Consider the following 6,000-nt stretch of genomic DNA (forward strand, 5'->3'; position numbering starts at 1 on the left):
TCTGAAGTACCCTAAAACCTAGAATAACAGCATAATGGGAATTTGGAGAGCAGTGACATACAAGCGGTAGGAGTCCATGAAACGCAATTACAACACTGAGCTAATCAGTGCAGCATTCGGCTGACTACGTTCTCACCTTTTAGCTGCCAGTAAAAAACTTCACGTAAGAAAAATTAAGAATGATGCAAATGCAGGGAAAAGGCAAGGCGAATTCCTCTCTTTCAGCGGACGGTGGGTCAGTCCTGCTCTGCTGATTGAGGCCGGACTATTACGGCACGCTGAGTTCTCCAGGTCGGGCCTTTGAAAGGCACGGGTAGCCGAGGTGCAGCTCCCGTATCGGTGGGCTTCCGGAGGCGAGTGAAAGGGATTTGGGAAGGGAGGAGTTTCTTTCGGGAAAGGGGAGCTGTGACGCTGGCAGGCCGGCTGCTATGCCGGGAGAGGAGTTTTAACCTCCGACGGAGGCCAAGCTGGGCGGCTGTTTGGCCCTTTCATTGACCCTGCATCGACAAACAGCTCCTCCTCCGGCGCCGCCGTTCGCGACTCCTTACAATCTTCTTGGAGAGGGTGTCATCGCTTCGTACACAGGCAGCCACTTGTGTATTATTTCTGACTGTCTGTGCACAGAGAAACACTCAAAATGCAAAGACCACTCATGGTTTTTGATCACAGATTCTCTGCTCAGCAAGTGAGGTGGCCCATGCAAAATAGTCCTCCGGAAAAGGTCCTCATCCTCCATTGGAGGCAGTTCCTAACTCCTGTTAATAGAGGACTCTCTCTTAAAAAAAGTCAGTTAAGAAAGGCTGAATCTGATCATCTGGTCCTTAGCTCAAACTTGAGGTCTGGCTTGTTATATCTGAATTTGAAAGATATGTGGCTGTCCAGAGCCTGAAAGCATGCAAACATTAATGTCTCCTGACCAACTTACTTTTGCTGGTCTTTTACGGAAGATGAAAACTGATGAGTCCACTGACACCAGCTTCACCAGCTTTCTGGACTGCTGGAAACCCCAGCTTCTTGTGACCCCAGCGCAGCAGCAGACCCCGCTAAGGAACCCGCCTGAGGGCTGCCTCCATCCGCTGCTTTGTGAGAACCACGTCCGGGCTGACTGCGAACTCTGGAGCAGTAATTTCTCATTTGGGAAGTCTTAGATTTATCCGGTTATTTTCTTGCTTTAAAAGAAAAAACCAATACATATTCATAGTTTGACCCCCATTAAAAATGGATGCCACATTTCTCCAGGAGAACGTTAATGTCATCAGTTTTTCAGCTTTCCTCCTGTATTTACGACATGTCACGTCCCTTCGTATTTAGCGTGTGCTGAGGGACTACTGGAAATTCAGTGGCTGCCTGTCGCGGTTATTTATACGGATTTATAGATCACCCATTTTGACAAGCTCGTCGTGAAGCTTTAATACGCCCTAATGGCTTTATTGGTTATTAATAGTAGTGCCCGGGCCGCGTTCCCGGTCCCAGGCTCGCTGTGGGCCGCTCGGCTTGGCACCCCCGGGCTGCCCTTTGCTCCGGGCGCCTTCGCCGCGGCGAGCAGCCCGTCGGCTGAGTAACGAGCGGGACGAGCAAGATGTCCGAGGGGCAACGCCGCGGGGCGCCCGCTAGCTCCCGCGCGGCGCCGGGAGGCAAGCGATAAGGAGGAGGAAGGTTAGCCCTCCGCCTGGTTAGCACAGACGAATGCAGTAACAAAACCGAGACTATTATGGAGAATATAGAGGTGAAAAGTAATGCGTATCACAGGGCTTTTTTTTTTTTTTTATGGCAAGCGATGTTGAATTTTATAATGAGGGCAGAGTTCGCTGGCAGCCGTTGCCTGGGAAAGCGCCCATGGATGGCTATTTTTTCTTCCCTTTCTTGCCAGGAAGCTCTTTGAAGTATCTATTTTCCACAGGAAAAAATCTCTTCAAAAGCACGCCACCCCAGGCACCGTGGACCAGGAATGCTTCAGCAGGACATTGCTGTAGAGAAAAGAACCATGCTGAACTGTAACATGACAGTTGTATTTTTGGCGCATAAGCTCTTACACACCCGTATGCTAATGGATGGACGGTGGTACATTCTGGGGTATTGTGCGTCCAAAAGCACACAGGCCTAATTTCCCAAACAAAATTTCCCAAAATTTTCTATTTTCCCAAACTACAGCTGTTTTGAGTGTTTCCTCCCTTACTGCTGTGAGCTGCCCTTGGCATGGTGGTTTATTTTTTATGGTTGCTTGCGATCGAGAGGATAGCCCCAGGAGCAGGTTGCTTCAGCATTGAGGTGCATGGCCAAGCTGTTGCATAAAGCTGGGAAAACACTGGGTGAAAATTTGTCCTCCAAATGCATCTGCAAGCAGTTTGGGCTCCTTGGCGCAGCGCCGCTCTCTCCAGCGAGCCGCTGCCGACGGCAGCAGAGCGCTCCGTGCTTTCACAGCCTTTCTGGAAAGGTTCCTCCTTCCTGATATTTCACTCAGCAGCACTGAGCCCCTTCAAAGGAATAAAATTATGTGTTCATTTGTGTCTTGGTCTGCTGAGTTTCCCCAAGAGCATTAGTTCATATATTTCTCTTGCCTTGAATAAAATGATGAGAAATGGATAGTGTTTGTACTCTCTCTTTCTCGTCTTCTTTCTCTACCCCCACCCCCAACATCCAAGTATACATTTTTAAACAGAGAGCTTCAAATTTAAGTTATGGCCCAGGAAAAAACAACCACAGGATTTTTTTCTCTCTCTCAAATTCAGTTTTCTAAGTGAATTCAGCAGAGTTACCACTTTTGATGATGAGATGTGACCCGTTTTAATCACTGCTGTCCACTGTCAGGTATGTCAGGCAATTTAGCTTCAGGTGCATAATGGCAAATTATTATAGAGATAGAATCATTTTAAGTTTCTAGACAGTGGGAGCATTCCCAGAATCCATTACTGCCTGATTAAATTACCCAGATTTCTGTGTGTGAAGGTTTTGTACAGCAGCATGTAATCCACGAGAGTAACTAATCATATCATATTGATTTAGATGCTGCTAGAATGGGAAATCTAATTGTAATACCGTGAAAGCTTCTCGGGGAATCTGCACTAATGATTGCATTTGTAATCCCATTTGCAGGTGAAAGTTCTAAAACGCAGCCGTGCGGTGAATAGCAACGATGTCGCTCTGGGGAGAGCACAGCAAATCAAGTTGCAAAGGATGAGGCTGGCCGAGGTTATCCTGGCCACTTACTGAAGCCGCAGGTTTCCATCATTCCCGTTTTCTCCATTGATGCTTCCTGTGACACATGCAGAAAAGAAACGGGTGAAAGTTGCATGTGAATGTGAGGAGGGTAACAGCATTCGACCTTCAGTCTTGTTCAACTTCAGCATTCATCGTGGGAGCAGTCGCGGCGCTTTGATATCTGTCTCGGTTTAGCCAACACTAGCTCCTCTGCTCCCTCTGTTCTTTGTGTCTGAGAACAAATACACTTGAAAAATACTTTTTGATCAGGGAAACGCAATGCTCACCTGATTTTCATTCAAAGGCTTTGTTGTTATTTTGTTCTTTAAATACAAATTTCTGCAGTTCTTCTTTTGTGTTTGGTGATTGCCAGCACCTCGATCTGCCTTGACCTTTTATGTTTGCTCTCTGGTAATGTTATCCATTCTTTTTTCTCTTACTGGAATATGAGCTATTAATATGTGAATTATATGAATTGCTCTTTATCTTTCTTCTTTGTGGTACTGTGGTGAGTAGCCTGCAGAACTGTATAAATATATATAAAAAAAACATAAAGCGACAAATTGTTTAGCTCCCTTACTGTCATGAGATATTTTTTGTAATTGTTATTTTTTACTCTTCTGACTTGCTTATAAAGAAATATAAAAAAATCATAGCAAGCTGACCTGGTGAGCTAGGAAACGATTTCAGGGGAGAGAAGACACAAGTGACCACAGGCCGTCTTTGGTGTGGGTTTGGAGTACTGGCAGATGACTCTACCTGCAGCCAGCGCCAGCTGCAAGACCCCACACAGCCCTCGGGCAGGCAGGACCTGCACAGTCCCTCTCGAGATTGCTTTACCTCTATCGACATCTAACGCGAGGTTGAGGTTTTACCTTTGCCTGCTCTCACCAACTCTGCTACTTCCCTATCGGCTGGCAGGCTGTAATCCGAATTATCCTCTTTGTGATTTGATTTTCACCCCTCTCGGTCTTTGGTCTGCAATAGGCGTCTCGTGTTTGCTTTCTAGAGCAGGTCTGAGGAGCGACGTGCTCGGGAGGGAGGCGACGCAGCCCACGGACGGGCGTGATCCCGAGCGTGCATCCTGCGCTGGGCGCTGCGAGCCCGGGAGCTCCGGCAGCGCTTCTCCGTGCTAACTTCATCTCGCGAAGGGGGAGTAGGAGCTCCTTGTGTATCCACAGAGCACCAAGTCTGCACACAGCAGCAGGTCTGTCCGTGCAAGGTTCCCCCACGGTGAAGGCGCTCGAGTTTTGCTGGCAGCCTGTGCTAGCGCAGCTGCGTGACTTTCAGCCGCAGCCACGCCATACCCTGCACAGCTACCGCACCTCTGACCTTACAAAATCCTACGCTGCTGTAGTAATCTCTAGCCTATAAATAGGAGGTTTGTGTTTAACAGTGTAAGTGGCAACAAATAACTGAGATTAAGGGCAAACAAAACATTTATACGTGTATGTTTAAATTGTTTGTAAATACAGAAAAATTGTAATTGGGCATGCACGGCCCACCCCTGCTGGTGCTTTCAGAGCCATCACCATTTCCCTCTTACACTGCCCAACTTGTGCCAGGGAGAGGCTTGAAACTGTCCTCTCCTCATCGAAAAGTTGCTTCCAGGCTGGTGAGGTGAGGGACTAAAAATCAGAATTCCCCGAGGAGGGATGTTGGTGCAGCTCGAGGGAGGGCAGCCTCCTGGGGCACGTGCGTCCCCTCACCTGCGGGGCAGCGCAGTACCTGCACGAAAAGCAGCCAAAGCGGGCCAGGTTTGCCCCATAAGCCAAACGGCAGCTTTCACAGCAAGATTGAAGCTCCCCAGCTGCAAGGAGCAACATCTGCCCCTGCCTTGGGGAGTTTTCGTCCCAGATAAGACTGCTCCAAACCCATGTTTTTGAAGGGAGTTCTGGGTGAGGACTGGGGTTTCAGCAGCAGTCTGAAAAAAAAAATTATTAAAAAAAATCAAAAGGGGAAGAAATCCTATAAACAAGAACTGCTGAGTTTTGCACAGTTCTATTTTATCATAACCGAAGCCGTAATGGGCAATCGTACTGCACAGGGGTTGTGGGCACCGGGTGCTGTGAGACATCCCGGTGCGCATGATTGCTCAGCAGAGACAACCGTTTCCACCATTTGCTGGAGTTCCTGCTGTGGTACTTCGCATACAAACAGGATTACTGCCATTTTATGTTCAACTTGGTTTTTGTTTTTTTGAAAAAGGGGAGGTGGGGGGTTTTGCAGTTATGCACTTCCCTGTAATTAATCTGTATCACAGATATATGCTTTCTTGACCTGTATTTCTGTTTCCTAACATATGCAATTTTTGTATCTCAGTCAAGACATTACCTCCCCTCAACAAAAGAATTATTTCTATAATCAGATTAGTGCTGAATTTATACTGTGTCTGAAGTACAGCTTTACTCACTTTGTTATTCAGTTTGCTATAAATGCTGGGAATAAATTCCGAGAGAAAGAATAAAGCAATTTCTTTTTTACTGCCCTAGTACATATTTCTACTTATTTGCTATGTATCTTTACAACACTAACTGTAGTTGTTCAGAAAAGATCAAAAATGATGTTTAGCAAGATCATAGGATCTTTATGAATGCTAAGGCAACATCTTTAAACAATTTTCTTGGTAGAAGACTCCTTAAGTTTCATGTCAACTTTCTTCCAAGATAAGCTGGGAGAGTCTGGGGTTGGGTTTTTGGACCCAAAATGCATATTGGTCTGGAAGTTATGACAATGAGCAAATTACCTCTGCGTTAATAACAGTACTGGCTTATTCATCCACCTTATATATTAATCCAACAT

Source organism: Rhea pennata, chromosome 1 (genome assembly GCF_028389875.1).
Source record: "Rhea pennata isolate bPtePen1 chromosome 1, bPtePen1.pri, whole genome shotgun sequence".
NCBI lineage: Eukaryota > Metazoa > Chordata > Aves > Rheiformes > Rheidae > Rhea > Rhea pennata.